The sequence below is a fragment of the Dicentrarchus labrax genome, unplaced genomic scaffold (genome assembly GCF_905237075.1).
Source record: "Dicentrarchus labrax unplaced genomic scaffold, dlabrax2021, whole genome shotgun sequence".
Taxonomy (NCBI): Eukaryota; Metazoa; Chordata; class Actinopteri; family Moronidae; genus Dicentrarchus; species Dicentrarchus labrax.
In genome coordinates, this window is record NW_026136721.1 from 4,155,176 (window position 1) to 4,176,994 (window position 21,819).

The following is a 21,819-nucleotide window of genomic DNA, read 5'->3' on the forward strand; positions in this document are numbered from 1 at the left end:
TTTCAGGTTGTACAATCCAGACTTTTAATTAATTAGATCAGATTGATTATATTAATCATGCCTGCTGCATTTGTTTCTACAGTGATATTTGAGATGGCTGTTGTGTTTTGTTGTATATCACAGTTTCTCAACCACTGTAGTTTCTCCTTTGCACTTACAAGGGGCAGGTGAAGGGACAGTGTTGGATGCCACTAAATCCTACAGACTGGTCCTTTAATGTGTTCTTTGGCCCATTATCTTAGATGTTTTTCTGCATAAAAAGAGCAGCTTGCTAGCCATTCAGATGCATTTAGTTTTAGAGAAATTTAAAAGAAAGCAAAGCTTTGGCGACCCCCTGGTGGGGATAAAGGTGAGGTTCATCCATGTGAAATTAGGATGTACGTTAGTTGATTTATGTTTTGCATTCAAAGTAAATAGTATGTTGTCAAATAAATGTAGTTGAGTAAAATGTATGATATTGGCTTCCAAAATGTAATGGGTAGAAGTATAAAGTAAAATAAAAATGGAAATACTAATACTAATAATTCAATTCAATTCAATTCAATTCAATTCAATTCAATTTTATTTGTATAGCGCCAATTCATAACAGAAGTTATCTCAGGACACTTTTCAAATAGAGCAGGTCTAGACCGAACTCTTTAACATTAATTACAGAGACCCAACAGTACCACCATGAGCAAGCACTTGGCGACAAGGGCAAGGAAAAACTGCCTGTTAAAAGGCAGAAACCTAGGACAGATCCTCCGGCTCTAGGTGGGTGGTCGTCTGTCTCACCAGTTGGGGTGAGAGAGAGAGAGAGAGAGAGAGAGAGAGAGAGAGAGAGAGAGAGAGAGCGACAGACAGACAGACAGGTGCACAGCAACAACAGTATTGGCAATGGCAGTCAAGCAGGACCAATAAGTATTATAGAATTTGAGGAAATGTACTTAGTTACTCTCCACCAGGATCCCCTGATGGATCAGTACTCAGAGACCCCGTAACTCCATCTAAGTTTCTGGAAATCCTTGTGAGTTAAGAGCAGACACAGCTCTACAGCCTGTCCTCTGCCATTTGCCACAGCCGTACCGTCAGCATCAGGCACCAGGGGCGCCGCCAGGAATTTTGGGCCCCATGACAAAAAAATCTAATTGGGCCCCCTCTGCGCAGCTGTTGTCACCACATCTCTAGGACCTAACTGTCCCATCAAAAGCTTTACATAACTCTAATTAAAGGCTTGCAACTGTCTTGCTTCTTGTAGTTCAATACTAGTACTAGCACAATATTTACTGCTGGTGATTTGTACATGCATGCAAGTCTGCATACAGTATGCAGTTCACTATTTGATGCAAGATTAAAAGCAACCATAAAAAATGTGCTAAAGGCCATCTTTTACAGTCTCAATGTATTTTTATTGTAAAATTTCAAAATGGAAAATTCTCTTAACGAAATTAATTATTATTATTAATTATTATTATTATTATAATAAAGTCTGTATCTATAGACGTCATTCCATAATTCAATCTAAATGAACGTATCAAACTGGGTTATTTTACTACTGTCTGTATCTTACATGCAGGCTCAGGTAAACTACTCACTGTTTCCAACTGTCCAGCATCCAGTACAGACAGTAGGTTGTTGTTCTTTTATTTTATTTCATAATGATCATTATGTGTCTTTTTTGTAATGGTAAAAAGAGCAAGAGAGACAGAGAAATCCCCACAGACTCCCTGCAATGATGTTAACTGGCCTGTCATTGAACACAATGTTGCTCACCTTCTTCACTGGGACGGGGAGGGGTACAGTGATGGGGAGACTGGGGTGCTGCTGACTCATCTGTTGTTAAGTCTGCTAAAAGGGGCAGGGACAATGATTTAATATGAATATGTTGCTAAACGTTTCCCTGAACTGATTAAATGGTGATTAAATGTAGACTAACACTAGTCTGTAGCTGGCTATCTTATTTCACTATGGACATTAAGCCAACAGGTTAATACCACTCACAGACTATAGGGTACCACCTTTCTTGGTGAAACACTGGGTTACAGATTGACATCCTTTCCTTTGTCTTTCCTCTCTCTCTTTTCTCTCTTTCCTTTTTTGAAAACCAGATTTTGATTTACTAGTTAACATTGTGATCACTGTAGTTCTGGCCCATCTACTGACTGCAATAAACACCCTCACTGATAAGTGCGCTAAGGCAGGACCAAACCATTTCATGCAGATACAGGGGGGTGATCGGTCAATATGGATGTTTACTTTTTGGTCAATAGGGATATTTAACTTTTACTGCCAAAAACAAGTAAAAACAAAGAGATCATTAATTTTATTATTATATTTGAAATATATTTACTGAATGATGATGGTTTAAAAATGTTATATTAGTTTTTACCTATTTTTTGGGGCCCTTGTCAGTCATGGGCCCTTGGAATTATCCTAACTTTTCCCCCCTATGCCCCTGTCAGGCACCTTTGGTCATATTTGTTTTGTGATGACTGTATGACCATCTGACAGGGCGATTTTTACATAGCAGCATCAGGGGGCAGATAAACCTTTGTATTTAGTGTCACATCAGATAATGCAATAGAAAGATCATTACTTCAAAAGGCGCCATTAACTTTAACATAAATTACAGACCTGGAGGGACATTTCTGACATGCAGCTTTTGCAGCCTTTACTTGTCTCTCTCAACCAGTGACCATGTTTCTGGTTAGCTGATTAAAGGACACCATCATTTGGTGATTAGAAAACAGTAACATGTAAGGACAGCACAGTGGCACACTGGTTAGTGTTGCCACTCAGACAGAAGGTCCACCAAATATCCAATCTGAGCAATTTACATTTTTCAATTTCGCATAAGCTTTTTTTAATCGAGTACTGCAAATTGATTTTCACTGCTGAGCAGGAAGCTACAGTTTTTGAGTCCTGACAGACAACATTCAGTAATGTACAAAGTCAAACATCAAAGCAGGATGAAGCAAAGGCCACTGTCCCCTTTGAACAGTGGTGGAAAGACTTTTACTTACTTTTAATAATAGACACAGAAAATGACATAGTACCAAACAGTGCTTAGCACACAGCCATTTTAAGGTGGAATGTACTCTAATGGTGTAACTCTTCTGTTTGCTTGTGGATTTATTTTATAGTGTCTTGGAGTTTGAAACCAGGCCAACACCCCACATATTTATCCGTGTGGATTAGGCTTTCAACTTGGCCCAAAACATGGGAAGGAGAAATATGATTGCAAACAGAGCACCAGGGTTGTCAAAAAAAGTAACTTTTACTAAAAACTTTTTCTCATATTTGCTGAAACTTTCATTATATCCTGACAGTACTACACGAGACAGAGAAGCAGTGAAAAAAATATATTTCAGCTGCTGAATGTAAGTGTTTCCATCTTCCAAGCTAGTTTCTTCCACTATTACAAAAATGAATACAAGGATGAAATTTGATTGTTGGATTTCAAATCAGTAGAGGGGTGCCAACGAAACTTAAGGTGGTGAATAATTTTTTGTAATGTTATTACTGAAATGTTACACTACTAGTCACTGGGGAAAGTAATGTTATTACTATAATATTATTTCTAGTAATGCCTTACTGCCCAACACTGTGCATTGGTGAGGACCTCACTCTCCTCATCTCAAGTTCATACCTGCAGTCATTTAGTAGAGATAACAGGACTGAAGATAAAATGAACAAAATAATTCAGGCCGTGTGTTTGCTTCTCCGTATGTGTCTTGGCTTTTAAAACAGGTCATAGATTTTTCTCCATGCAGACACCTTGGATCGACAGGCCAAAGAGCTTGTGTGAAAATGACTATGTTGTGACCTAAACTAGTTTGATCTTTATAACATTCATGGCAAGAAAATATGAAAAGTATAGATAGATAGATAGATAGATAGATAGATAGATAGATAGATAGATAGATAGATAGATAGATAGATAGATAGATAGATAGATAGATAGATAGATAGATAGACTTTATCAATCCCTGAAGGGAAATTGGGTCGTTATAGCAGCCAGGTCCATTAAAATACAATAAAATAAAATAGAATAAAATACTTAGAATAAAATACAATAGAATAAAATACAACAATAGAATAAAATACTAGAAAATATAAAAAAAGATAAAAGATAAAAAGGTAGGTAAGGTGCAAAGTTTTTAGTTTTTAGTTGCAAGATGGTGGTAATAGTACTGATGACATGATGGTAGTGTTAATAACAGTATATAATAATCAAAGTATATAATGATAATATTAATAATATTTATAATAATATAATAATAATATGTATATATAATATGATGACTGAACAGATATACATGTATACACATGGATATTATACATTAATATTGATATAATGTAAACATGTGTCATATACTCAGCCTGTGCAAGGTGTGCAAACATACATACATACTGTAATATATATACACAATATATATAATATGTACACATATATTCAATTTTCAATTCAATTCAGTTCAATTAAATTTTATTTGTATAGCACCAATTCATAATAGAAGTTATCTCAGGATAACAGAGAGAGAGAGAGAGACACAGAGACACACACACACACACACACACACACAGAGAGAGAGACAGAAAGAGACAGAGAGAGAGACAGACAGACAGACAGACAGACAGACAGACAGACAGACAGACAGACAGGTGTACAGCAACAACAGTATTGGCAATGGCAATCTAGCAGGACCATGGCAGGAGGCTCCACCAGGATTGATAAGAACCTGCGAGACGGGAAAGCACAAGAACTCCGGGGAAGAAGTGAAGTTAGTAACATGCATTAATGGGACATGAATGAGTGCAGAAAGAGAGAGGAAGAGATGAGCTAAGTGCACCATGGGAAATCCCCTGATAGTCTAGGCCTATAGCAGCATAACTAAGGGATAGTTCAGGACTCACCTGATCCAGCCCTAACTATAAGCTTTATCAAAGAGGAATGTCTTAAGCCTACTCTTGAATGTGGTGAGGGTGTCTGACTCCCGAACCACAACTGGAAGCTGGTTCCACAGGAGAGGAGCTTGGGAACTGAAGGCTCTGGCACCTGTTCTACTTTTAGAGACTATAGGACCCACAAGTAGCCCAGCAGTCAGAGAACTTAGTGTTCTAGAGGGGTAAAAGGGTACAATGAACTCTTTAAGAAATGAAGGGGCCTGACCATGAAGAGCTTTATAAGTGAGGAGGAGAATTTAAAATTCTATTCTAAATTTTACAGGGAGCCAGTGCAGAGAAGCTAGTACAGGAGAGATGTGATCTCTTTTTCTAGTTCCTGTCAGTACTCATGCTGCAGCGTTTTTGAATTAATTGGAGCGTTTTAATGGACTTATTGGGGCAACCTGATAATAAAAAGTTGCAGTAATCCAGCCTAGAAGTAACAAATGCATGGATTAGTTTTTCTGCATCTGTCTGTGATAGGATGTGTCTAATTTTTGCAATATTACACAAATGAAAGAAGGCAGTCCTAGAAGTCTGCTTCATGTGGGAATTAAATGACAAATCCTGCTCAAAGATAGCTCAAAGATTCCTGACAGTGGTGCTAGAGGCCAAGGTAATGCCATCTAGAGTAACTATATCTTTAGACAGTGAGTCTCTAAGATTTTTGGGGCCAAGAACAAGAATTTCATTTTTTTCTGAGTTTAACATCAGAAAATTGCAGCTCATCCAGGATTTTATGTCCTTAAGACATGTTTGTAATTAAGATAATTGATTAATTTCATTGGGCTTGATCGATAGATATAACTGCGTATCATCTGCATAACAGTGAAAGTCAATGGAGTGATTTATAATAATGTTGCCTAAAGGGAGCATATATAAAGTAAATAGTATTGGTCCAAGTACAGAACCTTGTGGAACTCCATGACTAACTGTAGTATTTATTGAAGATTCATCGTTAACATGTACAAACTGCAAATGATCTGATAAATATGACTTAAATCAGCTTAGTGCGGTTCCTTTAATGCCGATTTGATGCTCAAGTCTCTGTAAAAGAATATTATGGTCAATGGTGTCAAATGCAGCACTAAGATCTAATAATTCAAGTACAGAGACAAGTCCATTGTCTGAAGCAATCAAAAGGTCATTATTAACTTTAACCAGAGCTGTCTCTGTGCTGTGATGAACTCTAAATCCTGACTGAAAATCCTCAAATAAACTATTGTTATGTAAAAAGTCACACAACTCTTTGGCGACTACTTTCTCCAGAATCTGAGAGAGGAAGGGGAGGTTAGAAATCGGTCTATAGTTGGCTAAAACCCCTGGGTCAAGAGTGGACTTTTTAAGAAGGGGTTTAATTACAGCTACTTTAAAGGACTGTGGTACATATCCTGATAATAAAGAAAGATTAATCATATCCAGTAAAGAAGTGCCAATTAAGGGAACAACTTCTTTAAGCAGCCTAGTTGGGATCGGGTCTAATAGACAGGTTGATGGCTTCGATGAAGAAATGATTGAAGTTAACTGATGAAGATCGATAGCAGAAAAACAGTCTAAATATATATCTAAGTTTACATTAGCAAAAGTCCCTGAACTTGGAGAGCCACTGATAACTGTTGATGGCAGTTGGTGATAAATTTTCTCTCTAATAGTAATAATTTTATTATAAAACAAGCTCATAAAGTCGTTGCTACTTAAGTTTATGGGGATATGTGGCTCAATAGAGCTGTGACTCTCTGTCAGCCTGGCTACAGTGCTGAAGAGGAACCTAGGGTTGTTCTTATTTTCTTCTATTAGTGCTGAGTAATAGGCTCCTCTGGCGTTACGGAGGGCCTTTCTATAAGTTTTAAGATTGTCTTGCCAAATTGAGCGATATTCTGACAATTTGGAAGAGCGCCATTTCCTTTCAGATTTCCTAGCTTTTTGCTTTAATTGGCAGGTTTGTTGGTTGTACCATGTGCTAGTTTCCTATGTTTTAATAATTTCCTTTTTATAGGAGCGATATAGGACTCTGTTAAATTCAGACATGGCATTGAATTAAACACTGAAGGAATCTCCTCCTTAAATTTAGCTACAGCACTGTCAGATAGACATCTGCTGTAGGAAGTTTTGCCTAATGGCTTATAATCTAATAGTATGAATTCAAAAGTTATTAAATAATGGTCAGATAGGAAAGGACTATGTGGGAAGACTATTAAATGTTCAATATCAATGCCATATGATAGAACAAGGTCAAGAGTGTGATTAAAACAATGAGTTGGTTTATTTACACTCTGACAGAAGCCAATTCTAAAGTCTATTAATGAGATAAATGCGTTACTAAGGCTGTCATTGTCAACATCAACATGAATATTAAAATCACCTACAATAATTACTTTATCTGATTTAAGGACTAAACTTGACAAAAACTCAGAGAATTCAGATATGAAATCAGAGTACGGTCTAGGAGCGCGGTGCACTATAACTAATAGAACTGGCTGCAGAGTATATATAGTATATATACACAAGATATGATATGATATATAGTATATGTATAATAGATACTTGACTATACAAGAAGATATACATACAATAGATAATATCTTATATATTGTTATATAATAATATAATAATAATAATAATAATAATAGTAATAGTAATAATTGTAATATATAGTATATAATAATAACAATAATTGTAATAACAATATAATATTATTATATAATAATAATATATTGTATAAATATGATATATAATATCAACATGGTTCATATTAACACATATCATAGTATATGATGAAGTATATGTTCCCCAGATTTAGTCCAGTTCTGTGATTGTGCATCTGACAGAGGCAGATGAGTTATACAGTCTTATAAATGGTAAATGGTAAATGGACCTGTACTTGTATAGCGCCTTTTTAGTCTTCCGACCACTCAGAGCGCTTTTACACTACGTGCCACATTCACCCTTTCACACACATTCACTCAGTGATGGCAAAGTCCCCCAGAAGCTAACATTCATATACACTCACACACCGATGCACGGCATCGGGAGCAATTTGGGGTTCAGTATCTTGCTCAAGGATACTTTGACATGTGGCACAGGGGGCCGGGGATCGGACCCACAACCATCCGATTAAGGAACGACCCGCTCTGCCTCTGAGCCACAGTCGCCCAGTAGGAAGGAACGATTTTCTGTATCGTTCCTTAGAACAGCGTGGTTGAATGAGTCTGTTGCTGAAGCTGCTCTTTAGCTTGTCCAGTGTTGTGTGGAGGGGGGGGAGGGATTGTCCATGATTGCCAGCAGTTTTGTCAGCATCCTCTCCTCCTCCACCTACTCCAGGGTGACAAGCTTCAAGCCAACAACAGACTCTGCCTTCTTAATGAGTTTGTTCAGTCTGTTGGCGTCCTTTGCCTTGATGCCCGCACCCCAGGACACTGCAGCAAAGAAGATGGTGCTCGCCACAACACACTGATAGAACATCTGCAACATCCTGTGTATGAATGTTAGTTTCTGTTCGATGGACTTTGCCATCACTGTGTGAATGCGTGTGAAAGTGTGTGGCACGTAGTGTAAAAGCGCTTTGAGTGGTCGGAAGACTAGAAAGGCGCTATACAAGTACAGGTCCATTTACCATTTACTTTTTCTTTTAGCATTTTCTTTCATCCATCTCTTCCTCCATACAGAATCTATATAATGATGATACAATTTCAAACCTGTTATGTTCTTTTTTAGTAGCAGAGATTTAAAAAAATATCTTGAGTTGAAAGATTCTGGAGTAGAACTCCATTGTTGTTTTATAAATTGTTCGGAATTTTTTTCCCCATGGTATTAATTCATCATCCTATAAGGAACAGGCTATGTATGGGAAAGCAGCAAGGCATCTGTTCTGTAAAATAAATCTATACATTTATTTCAGTCAGACAACTCACATTTGAAATGTGCTTATTACAGCAGTATAGCATATTTAGATTTTGGTGTCTAGGCTCCGACCTTATCATTCCCTGCAGATATGTTTACATAGAGATATTGGGGAGTGATGAGCAAATACCTTAAACCCAGCTGGAGCCTACAGGTGGATGCTGGGGTGGTGGTGGGGCTTACAGCGCAGCAGTAGCTGCTGAACTAGCTCGCAGGTTTTGCTCCATTTATGAGGTGGCTGTGGAATTCACATGTAGTATCTAATAGATCGTTTATGAAAAATAATTCTCTGACGTGTTTCCCATAAAAATGGCTTCCACTCTATTAACAATTCTGAATCTATCCATATTTATTTATTGTTATTTTTCAGAGTTTGGCTTTAATCCAGATAATTTGGAAAAAAAATTGTGAAGATTTCTTGGGCTGCAGAAAAAAAATTGCATCATCTGCATACAATGTTCTTTTTGTTTCTGTTTGGGGTAAAGAGAGAAGGACAGAGACAAAGGTGCACAGCAACAACAGTAGCAACAACTATACTAATAGAAATGACTGATGAATAAGTTAGTATGGCATGTGCAAAGAATTTAGTTCATTTCGCTATAGGAAAGTGGAAAATAATTTGTGTTTGTGTGGTAAATGGACCTGTATAGCGCTTTCCAATCTTCTGACCACTCAAAGCGCTTTTTCACTACATGGCACATTCACACCCATTCACTCAGTGATGGCAAAGTCAATTGAACAGAAACTAACTCATTTATTCACATTCACACACCGATGACGCAGCATCGGGAGAAATTTGGGGTATTTTGCTCAAGGACACTTCGACATGCAGCGGGAAGAGCTGGGGATCAAACCAACAATCCGATTAGTGGACGACCCACTTTAGCTCTGAGCCACTTGGGCTGGCCAATCAGTTTTCTAATCTCTTTATCAGCCAGTGTTTAATAGATAGTGTCTTTTCACTTTCTCACACCTACTTCTCAACCCATAGGCAATTTTTTTTTCCAAGGATGGTGAAGTAATGACAGAGCCAGAGCAAAGCTGGTCATTACTTTGCCACCCTGTGAAAGAAAATTTAGTATATGTTAGGGTTGTCAACAACGATTCTAAATGTAATTATACAATCAACTTGCAAGAAATAATGCACAGTCGACTACTGTGGCTGTCTGTCTCACAAGTTCTGGGTGGGCCTAGGCCGCTGCACTGACTGGACTGCATGACGGATAGGAGTCACACAACATCACTTTCACTGATTGAAAATCAAAGTAGGTCACGCAACAAGCAAATAATTGAAATACAACTGTGTGGTAATAATGGCAGAAAGTTCACAATCCAACTCTCCTGCAGAGAGGGGGATTTGCACTCCGAGCAATCGAAAAAAATTCAATAGTGCCAAATCATAACAAGAGCTATTGGATACTAGATAACCACAGCAGTTATGGATTTAGCTTCAGTGTGCTTCCAATTCAAGCCTCACATCCAGAACAGAAAATGCGCAACATTTGTTATCACATTTTTATGTACCATTATCACTAAATAGGGGAGAGGAATAGCTAAACTTTTGACACAGAGCAACAAACAAGTAGGACAGAGAGGAGCACTCGCTAACTGCTAGGCTAAGTACTGCCAAGTACTGTAGCTAGCAGAACTGAACAGTGTACAGTTTTGGGGAATTAGCAACAAAGTCGTTAAAAGGAGGGGGCTATTGTGCTTGAGAAGAATTAGTGTCGGTTTAAATGTATTATCCAATGTAATGAAAAATATAACAACATTAACTGGGTTGAGCTACAGCAGCAACTATACCAGCAGCACAGAAAAACTCAACAGGAAATGATACACTGACTGCAATGCGTCACAGGTCATGTCTTTTGGTCAGTAGACGGCATAGACATGTTATGTATTGATTTATGGACATAATGCACAAAAACAGATAAAAAGGTCAGTGGTTCCGAACCTTTTTCCTTAAGGGACCCCTTTTTTTAAATTGACTAAGTGACATATTTAATGGATATTTCATATTATATTGAAATCATAACAATAACAATAGAATACAGAACAACTGATAAAACTGCACAATTGACAGCAGTAAGTTTGTTAGGATGAATTTTGAGCAGATTATTTCCTACAAGCTTTAACTTTTTGACTTTTTATACCTGTATTATATGTTTTTTTATTTTTTAACAATCATACACACTAAATAGGTTTCCTTTTTGACAAATCCATTGTCCTTAAGCTTTGGCTGTTTTTGAACTGCGTACTTTTCTAATGCAGAACAAAGCTGTTTATCAGAGACCAAAGGTTCTGTTGTTCAGGTCTTCAGGTCTTATAAATAATAATATAAATCATATATATTTATATATATTTACTATTTACTGTTTTTACTGACTGTTCTTTTGCACTGTTAATGTTCAAATATAGCTTAGAGAATTTTAAATATTTTTTTAGCTGCCATTACCAACTGCCTTTTTTGCACTACCATAAGTATTGTTGCACTACCATAAGTATTGTATATTGTATATTTTATATTATTGTATACTTTATATTTTATTGTCTATCTTTTAAAAAAAATCTTATTAGCATTAGTAAATGTCTTATCTGCTGTGAAATTGAATGTTTACTTTTAGTATTAGGAAACGTCTTATCTGTTGTGCCTGTTTCACCGTGGGAGAGTGAGAAACGTCCTCTCGATTCCTTTGTGTGTCTGGTGCATGTGAAGTAATTGACATTAAAGCTGACTTTGACACATATAAAAAAGATTATCATTTAGTTGTCTTCACAGAAATGAACAAAATGCTGAGATATAAGCCCACTGTGTATATTTTGTGCACAGTAGGCTAGTTCCTTATGGGAGTCCTTTATCAAAATATTGACTTTGCATCTCAATTAATGAGTAACTTTCTCAGTATTTTCACTTAGTATCTAAATATTTTGACATAATATTTTAAAATAATGAGAAACACTCTCAATAGTTTGACCTAGTATCTCAAAATAATGAGAAGCTTTCTTAATATTTTGACTTAGTATTTCAAAATAATGACTTAGAATCACAGTCATTATTTTGGGAGGCCAAGTCAATCTTTTGAGAAAGTTTCTTTTATTATTATCATTCATTATAATGACTGTCTGAATCCTTTTACCCAGCACATCGGCGGAAATTGGCTTGCATAAATTCTAGAGCAATCTTCAATCAATTGGCACGTGCACTGTGGCTCAAAATACCGACATTTCCGACAGCACTTAAAGGCAGCTGCGGAGGGGCCGACAGTCTGCTCAAATTCACAAAAGCCCCTTTGTCATTTTCTGTTTTACTCCTCCTTCTTATTCCTTTTTCATCTTATTGTTTTTGTGGAACTTAAAAACCGACATAGCAGCCTGATGAACGGTACAAAGAGGACCCCAGGGCCAGTCTATTACTCTTCTGTTTTAGAATTATTAGATTTCCTCTATTAAAAAACTGACTGTAGACGAATGGAGTAGGAGGGATTTCCCTGCTCCAAAAGAAATCTCTTTTTCTCCAGTTTCCATTAGCAGCAGCAGGAGGAGGAGGAGGAGGAGGAGGAGGAGGGGGAGGCTGGACATTCCTCTCATACTGCAGACCAGGCCGGGGGGGGACAACGACTTCCTGCCACTTCTCCTGTACCGCTTCTTTTTTTACGGTTAAACATGAAGTTTACGGGGAAAGACGAAGACTTTATGGCCGCGAACAAGCTCCTACTCCAGGGGATAGGATTCAAACCGACGGCAAGAATCACGGTTGACCGGCGGCAGCCAGTTTTCTTACTGTAGAGAGATTTTCTGGAGCCGTTTCAAGTCCGCGGGGAAGGAGAGGAATAACAGAAAGTTGAAGGACTGGGAGAGTAAACGGAAGAAGCTTCATAAGAAGGTAAAACTGTGCATTTACTCGTATACAAACAGTTTGGTTAACGCTTGTAACGGTCTCCCCACTGACATGTTGCTGGAGTGAAAACATTGGATCATAAACGGACTCCACAGAGAAAACTCCATGTTCCTGTAGGAATATTAAAGTTTGTATCATGAAGGCATCCAGGCAAAAAACTTTTTTCATGCAATCCTTATGTGAGTCACACTGCTTTCATACAGTCTGACTCGGTGAATGGTAAAAGTATTTTCTGCAAACACCGGTAACGGAAGCCTGAATGTGGGTCGTTGTTACCTGAAGGGTTTTTGATAGCAGCTTTTTCAGCTTCAAGTTTGGATTTTCCAGTGCGGGGGGACCACACGAGGGGTCCTTTAAGTGGTTCCAGGGGGTCTTTAGGGACATGGAAAAACATGGAAGTTGTTCTGTCACCAGTGTTGCATACAGTGGTTCTAGAATGAATTTCGAAATTGGGGACATTCAGCTTTGGATGATGTAATTAGGGATGGAAGGTAATTATCGGGGCAGATACTGGGAAATATATGTTGTTATTAGGGATGCACAATAATTATTGAGGCATATAAGTTATGGCCTTTACTGGAAGATTATTTAGATTTATAGGTAGGCTATAGTTAAATTACAGCTGGACCATAATAATAATAGTCAATTTTGAATTCTTATGCAAAACGATTGATAGACTTTATGTTCTATGAAAGCCAAAGTATGTATGTGAAGTTTGATTTGATAAACTTCACTAGAAAAATTAAATGAATATGTTGTTTGTTGTGCTAATAGTGATGTCAGTTAGTTTTGGTTTGATCAGAGCAATGGTATATTAAATTATTAGTCTTTGCTCACTACACCTGGCTATCAAGTGTGTCAAAAGTACAGGTTATGAAGTGCTTTTTAAAATGCAAAAATTTGAAATTATTGGTTATCATATCGGCTGGAAAAAAATCCCTGTATCCCTAGTTATAATACATTATCGGAATCAAAAGTCAGTATAGCTAGGAAAGCCACCCATCCTCTGGATGCCTTCTGTCTCTTGTTTGTGCTTGTACAGTTGTTGTGATTATTCTAGAGGTCACAATAGAAGGTCAGAGGTCAGGGGATCCCTTTGAAAACAACCATACCAGTTTTTCCATCTCCAAAATTTTACCTAAATTTGGAGCGTCATTTGGCCCCCTTCCTGACACGCTATGACATGGTTGGTACCAATGGGTGTCTTTCATATGATACCTGTATTTCACTCCAGCTTTAAAATGGAGAACGCTACAACCTCTGAAAGATAATAATGTTGAATGCGGATGTATTTGTCAGCACGGAGTTGAAGAGGTTACCATAACACCTGAAAGTGGGGGAACAAAAGGTCTTGTTGACCTCCCCGTTCCTGTGCCAGTGGTTGCATACACAAGGTTTCGGTGAGAATGTTCATGTGCTTGCTTAATATGCTTAGCTTGAGATTTCTATCACAGTGTTTACAAGGTTCACAGTAACATGATATAATTTGACAGGCTGGTGAACTAAGGGTTGGTCTGGAAGCCAGCAACATGTTGCTAGGTCTGTTAATCCAACAGTATGCCAACACAAGATTTTCCCTGGCCACCCCTTTGAGAAGTTTCAGGAAGCGCCACTGTTTGTATGTCAGTGCTTTATCAAACTGACAAGTTAATTTCCTGTTGTGTACTGGTTATCATGTTTCTAACAATGACAATATGTGATAATGCCATAAGTTCTCTCTTTTGCACCTTGTGTTTAGTTCTTGGAAACAGACAGAGACATAATGCCCATTACCTGAGACAGACTGTATGTGTGTAATGGCAGGTGTGTATACAGTATATTTCAATAAACACAGGCTTTCAGTACATTTATCCTTCAGCAATGTGAATGACATTAGTGATGTGAAATCAGGGACATGTCTCCGTGTTGATCCAGCCTGTGTGTGGCAGCTGGAATGTTAAGGAGGTAAAACCGTGGCATGTGACCTCCAACACACCGTGGTTACTGTTTAAGGGAAGAAATTCCCTAAGTGTGTCCACTAATCAGAAGGTTGGAGGTTTGATCCTCCTCCCCCTGCTGCATAAGCTACTATACTGAAGACATAGTAATATTTTAGTAACAATAAATGGCCTGCTTCTGAAGAAGAAGAGCTGCTGTTCAGCGGCGCAGTATGCACACTCAGCTGAAAATGAGTGAGCGAAAAATAGCTCTAGAGCCAGAATATTTTCACATCTAACTGGTGAATTAAGGACCAGGACTGTTACTCCAGGGAAGATGAAGACACGGCAGGGACAGGCTGGCACAGCACACATGTTTATGCGAATATATTAGCAATCGCCAGTTTTTAGACTGACTGTGGCCAGTTGAAATATTTTAACATATCTCCCAACCCTAGTTTGTATGTCTTTGAGCTACAAGTTGTGCTCTCTTCGAAAAAGGCACAACATTATTTGATATTGTGAGTAGAGCTGGTGGAATGCTGCTGTCCCACACATTAAAGAATTTAGATTTCAGTAATAATAGAACTGTGACTGGAAAGTAACTTATATTGATGGGTTTCTAAGAGGTTTTCTAAAACTGATTAACTGTAAGTTGAATTCATTTTTATGATGTCATATTTTGGAGGGGGATTGCTGCAAGTCTGCAAGATATGCAGCATTTGTCCCTATGCATGACTAAGGTATTCCGACAGTACATGTAAACAAGTTAGGTAGGTAACAGATAATCTGACTTGTAACAACTTCGGCTCTTAACATCTTTGAGGTCACAGCGGCCCCTCAAGACTCTCCCTATACTTCCATGCAGGAAATATTTGAGTGTGAATGAAAACCCCCTACAGATTAGAGACTGAGGGGCCCACTGGGTTTGATTCAGAGCCTAGAAATTCCTCTCACCGCTTGGCTTCTCAGTGATATAAACACTTCTTGCACTACTTTTATCACTTTCTTCCAGCTTCTGCCTCTCTCCCTCTTGTTTTCTCGCTCCTCCCCCTCTCCATTTTCCTAACTTCCTGTCATCTGCTCTGCCCGTTTTATTATTTTGTTCAAAGCCCTGGCAGATTTTTTAAACGGATATAGTGGAATTCAGGGTAGTTTGATGCCTTCTTTTGAAAAGTCAGTTTGAAGCAATAGTCCAGAAAGTAGGGATGCACGATATATCGGCATTAATATCGGTATCGGGCGATCTTCGTCATTTTTTAACATATCGGCATCGGTCCAATGAGTAAAATTGGGCCGATATCCACAACCGATGTATATCCTCTAGTTGCTGTTTGTGTGTCGGGAGAGGGAGAAGGAGGGGAAGGGGGATTTGGCCATGTGTATTTGTTTGGGCACGCGACAGTGGCAGCACAGGATTGTGGGATGTTAAACTGAAGAGGAGAAAAAATGTCAGCGGTGTGGGCGTTTTTCACGGTGTCAAAAGAAGACACTCGAAAAGCAGTATGCAACACCTGCAAAGTCGAGGTAATGCGAGGAGGATGCCGCGTCAAGTCATTCAATACCACAAATTGAATATGTCATTTGAAAAACCGCCACCCAGAACTACACGAACAATTACAGGAAGCAAATGCTGCTAACGTTAGCCAGCAGGCAAAACCAAAGCAGGTGCAGCTGCAGCTGGGAGCCCAATACAGCAGGTACTCGACCAGACCAAGGAATTTGCCAATGGCAGCGCAAAAGCCAGGTCAATAACCAACAAGGTAATGGAAATGATTGCTCTTGACAACCAGCCATTTTCCATAGTGGAGGACCGAGGATTTCGGTTGATAGAGCATATTGAACCCCGCTACAGCCTGCCAAGTCGGCGCTACTTTTCCGACGTCTCCCTCCCTGCTTTGTACGAAGTCGTGGCCACGCATATCCACAAATTGTTGGACAGTGTGACTGACATTAGCTTCACTACAGATATATGGAGTTCGGACGTAAGTCAGATGAGTATGTTGAGCCTTACTGCTCAGTGGATTGATGGAAACTTTGAAATGAAGAGAGCTGTTTTACATGCGCAAGAGTTTGCAGGATCGCATACGGGGGTCGCCATCGCTGGCGCATTTGACTGCATGTTTGCTACGTGGAAAATTACAGTGCAAGTTGAAAAACTGTGCACTAACAGTCAGGACATGTTTTGGATATTTTGATTTAGCCTTTTTCACAGATTTGAGTTTAACTGGAGTGCACAGAGCTGAAAACATGTTGCCATGAATACTGGCATGTTTGATAAGTGGTAAAGGTTGGTTACTTATGTTTTATGGTAGCCCTGTAACTTTGTTATTTGGAAGTAAAATACGTTCTGAAAATAAAGGAAGTCTGTACTAAATTTTATCATCTCAGAAACTTTTTTAAAAAACATATATCGATATCGGTAAATATCGGTTATCGGCCATAACAGCAAAATTAATATCGGATATCGGTATCGGCCAAAATTTTCATATCGGTGCATCCCTACCGGAAAGCATTACCATGGGTAATCCGGCATGAAGTTCATATGTTCATACCAATTGCACAGTATCTGTCAGTGTTGCTTTCATGGTGTGCTATGGCTCAGTCACGACTCCAGCATCTACTGGAGATGTTTCAGAAGCGGATCATCTGTTCTTCAACTAACCCTTTTCTTATGCAGTTTAGCTATTATTCGTGTTATACAAGCATACACATTTGCAGCTCATTAAGAGATCCAGTGTGTGACATTTAGGAGGATCTGTTGCTAAAAATGGATATATAATAGTCATAGGTATGATTTCATTAGTGAATAATGACCTGAAAATGGGAATGGTTGTATTTTTGTTACCTTAGAATGTATGTTTCTACATTAGCCCAGAATGGACAAACCATCGTTTTTCCCCCATACACATTTGGATGGAGTGGTTAAGTGGGTGGCTTATCAGTTGGTTGCAAGCAAAGTGTTTTGGCAAGAATTTGGCGAAACTATACGTTTCATGATACAGGGCTTACGATTCAATATATTGTGACACTGTAACAAGCAATATATTGCGTTTTTTTTACAAGCTAAAAAACCTAAAATTTAACTAATACTAATAATTTTATACTAAAATGTTGTATAAAGAACATAAAAATGCATAAAGAGTAAAAAAGTTAACTTTCTTAATGCAACCAGTACAGTGAAATCTGCATTTGTATATCACAGTCCCTGAAACATCCAAAATCATAGCCCTCAGTTTAACACTACTATCTGGTGGTGGGGGGTTTAAACACAAATCCGTACAATTTTGATACAATCAAGCCAATTGAATTGAAATTTCTGTTTAATTTGCAGGAATATTTCCTAGCTAACTTTACGGTAGCCGAGGGTGAAAATAGTATGGCATTTTGGAAAATCAAATGCAGATGCAGGTGACTGGTTTTACTCTCGGTGTAGGCTCAGGTTGTCAGTTGTACATATACAAATAGTACACACATCAGAATCAGAATCAGAATTTTGTTTATTGCCAAGTAGGTTTTTACGCCTACGAGGAATGTGACCTGGTGCAGTTGGTGCATAAAATATACACATATACAAATACAAATATACAAATATACAATTATTCAAATCACACAAAAATCACACAGAAAAATAAACTAATTTCAAAAAATAAATAGATAAAGATAAGAAGAGAAAGAGAAAGCCGTGCAGAAGAACGTGGGTGCATTAATGTAATGCATACTTTATATACAGGGTGGGTATAAGAGTCAATGAAAGTGGGTAATCCGGGCCTTGTTAAGGAGGCCAGCTGCAGACGGGTAGAAACTGTTTTTATGGCGAGACGTTTTAGTCTTGATGGACCGCAGAGGGAAGTATCTCAAAGAGATTGTGACCGGGGTGGGAGGGGTCAGCCACAATCTTACCTGCACGCTTCCAGGTCCTAGAGGCGTACAGGTCCTGGAGGTATGGAAGATTGCAGCCGATCACCTTCTCAGCAGATCGAATGATACGCTGCAGTCTGCCCTTGTCCTTGGCAGTGGCAGCAGCGTACCAGATGGTGATGGATGAGGTGAGGATGGACTTGATGATGGCGGTGTAGAAGTGCACCATCATCGTCTTTGGCAGGTTGAACTTCTTCAGCTGCCGCAGGAAGTACATCCTCTGCTGGGCTTTGTGCTTTTAGTCAAAATATGTGTGATCAATATGATCTTGTCTTCTCTCCTCTCGTCTTTCCTACCCTGGTGCTTCCTCTCCTGTTATTCCCTGAAAAGTTTCAACTCGGGAACCTCTCATACATTCAAGTGTGTGTGTTCAGGCAAGATGGAGAGACCAAAAGAGGCCAGAGATGAGAAGAACCCATTATGTAGGATTTAGTGGCATCTAGCAGTGTAATTTCAGATTTTAACTCCCTCACGTCACCTTACCCGCTCCCTCTGTACTTAAAAGCAGCTAATTCTAACGTAAGGTAAACACAACATACACAACGTTTGTATTTTCAGGTGATTATACGCAGATAAAAACATACCTATGATAAGGCTGCTCAATTAATCGAAATTTTATCATGATTACGATTTTGGGGCCAAACGATCTCAAAACTAATAAAATCGGGGGGAAACTTTTTTTTTTTTTCATTTTCTGTTGTGAAACGTTGTACAGAAAAAAGCTGTGTCCCAATTCAGGGATGCAGCCCCTGAATTGGGACACAGCCACAGTCTGCGTATTTCGCGCATGCGTATGTCCGTCCCTCCCCCACAGCATGCACTGCACATGAGTCATGCGCTCGGTATACTCGCCGTTCCCGACCTGTCGCGCAACAATGTGAAATCACGGGAGCGCCTTAACTATTTATACTTGCGCCGGTGGTCGCGACACTAGTTGCAGTCTTCTCCTGTCACGTTGTTTTCGTTTGAACAGGTAACCGGAGACTTACAAATGTTTATGGGGAAAGGAAAGTGTAACTGAGGACTTCCTTGCAAAGTGTTTTTGACAAATGTCCACTAAATGCAGCATTTTTCTGAAGTTTAAAAAAATAATCGTTTGAATAATCGTGATTTCAATTTTGACCCAAATAATCGTGATTAGGATTTTTTCCATAATCGAGCAGCCCTAACGAATATTATATTCCATTTCTGACGATAGATCCTCCTAAATGTTACACACTGGACCTTTTAAGTTATTGATTGGCTTGCATTGACTACACTGAAAGAATCTCAATTTGTAGCTCACTGTTACACTAATTTTATCAGGAGGTCAAAGGTCACAGTTAAAGTGTTTTGGTTTTTTTTGGCCTTTTATTGCCTTTATTGATAGTAACAGCTGAAGACAGATAGGAAAGAAGGGGGAATGACACACAGCAAAGGGTCACAGGTCGGATTCGAACCAGGGCCGCTGCAGCAACTGCTTTACGGACTGAGATAACCAGGCGCCTGAAAAGTGACAGTACTTCTGTCCCTACTCAGTTATTGTGCAACAGACATGTTTGGACTGGTAAACTACTGTCACTTCTTCTGCTGTTGCAGTTATTTCACAGAAAGCCTTTTACAGTCATGACTTACCATATATCAGCTGCAGTTGCAGACTGTACGTGAGAGACAGAAATTGTTTTTTTGATGGATTTACAGTTGATGATTTTGATCAGTAAAATGTTAAACTTCACTGCAGCTGCTGAAAACACCTGGACATCAATGTCTTTGTATATGATATCAAATACTATTCAGCTCAGTTTTGCAATGTGTAAGTGTCAGGAAAACATGCTGGCATTCATAAAAGTAATTGATAAGTGGATGAACTGAATGTTGGGACAAAATATAAAGGTGTAGCAGATCTTTTTTCTTTGTAAAAAAAAAAAATGGTTGAGCACAATGAAAAATTAACAGAAATATGGTGCTGTGTGGGGTCAGTGGGGGCAGTGCCCGTGCAATGGCAGACCAGGGTGTAGTTCTAATTTTTACAAAAGGGGTTGGGAGGGTGTGCTCCAAATATTGTGTATTGTATTGTGTATTGTATATATATATTCCAGCGTGGTCATGGAACAGTGGGATAGCTCTTCACTAGGGATGTCCGATAATATCAGCCCTCCGATATTCACTAGAAAATGTAATATAGGGAATTATCGGTATCAGGTTTTTATAACCGATGTTTGTTCTGTAGGCTTCAGCATTTCCGATCCTGCATGAACGCAGCATGGGACATTTACCGGCGCGCGCTAGATGACGTATAACAACAACAACTACACTGGACTGGTTGGTTGCTAACCGTGGCTAACAAGCAAACAATTTAAAGCTGAATGATTTTAATATTAACACAAAATAAGTGCAATACACCTTAAATATTTTACCCTGCTATGAGCTGTTCCTTAACCAAACTAACAAATGGCTTAGAATTTACATTAGCACTCCTTCAGGTGCATAATACAATTAAACACATTAACCAAAGCTAGCGCTTAGCTAGCGATTAGCGCGTAGCTAGCGATTAGCGTTAGCGCTCTTTTCAGTATTAATACAATGAAAGTTGAAGTTGTTCTCTTATTTTGCACAGACAGTGTTTACATTTGGAAAGCCATGTTGCATTTATGTATGCATCCAGTGGGGCATCACAATAAAATTAGTCATAATGTGTTAATTCCACAATAGGACATATGTTATGTTGTTACCTAACAGTTTTGGTGTAACAAGCCTGCATATATCGGTATCGGGTGATATCTGTATCGGAAATTGAGAGTTGGACAATATCGGAAGATTGGCAGAAAAGCCAATATCGAGCATCCCTACTCTTTACCCGTGCAGAGTTATTAGAGGTGTCATGGGAGTTTGCCCATCCAGTCTACATGGGGCGGCTGTGGCTCAGAGGCAGAGCGGGTCGTTCCTTAATCAGAAGGTTGTGGGTTCGATCCCCGGCTCCTGGTGCCACATGTCGAAGTATCCTTGAGCAAGATACTGAACCCCGAATTGCTCCCGATGCCGTGCAATTTTTTTGCATTGACCTCATTGTGTCATGCCGTGTATGAATGAGTTAGTTTCTGTTCAATGGACTTTGCCATCACTGAGTGAATGTGTGTGAAAGGGTGAATGTGACACGTAGTGTAAAAGTGCTTTGAGTGGTCGGAAGACTAGAAAGGCGTTATACAAGTACAGGTCCATTTACCATGTGTTGTAGGAGAAGGTCTTTTTGAGGTGTTCTGCGGGAGTATGGGGTACCAG

At 38.9% G+C, this 21,819-nt stretch overlaps 2 protein-coding genes across 3 annotated transcripts in view; one reads left to right on the forward strand and one right to left on the reverse strand.

The window, feature by feature from the left end:
• Nucleotides 1-705: 705 nt before the first annotated feature.
• Nucleotides 706-21,819, reverse strand: part of LOC127355472 (kin of IRRE-like protein 3) — a 413,394-nt gene continuing 392,280 nt past the window's right edge. Inside the window, exon 17 of the transcript XR_007881765.1 lies at nt 706-729. The gene's annotated coding sequence lies outside the window, so the exon portion shown is untranslated. The remainder of the gene's footprint in view (nt 730-21,819) is intronic.
• The window catches only part of amot (angiomotin), a 63,290-nt gene continuing 53,885 nt past the window's right edge, over nt 12,415-21,819 (forward strand). For both annotated transcript variants that reach the window (XM_051386376.1, XM_051386380.1), the window contains exon 1: nt 12,415-12,709. The gene's annotated coding sequence lies outside the window, so the exon portion shown is untranslated. The remainder of the gene's footprint in view (nt 12,710-21,819) is intronic.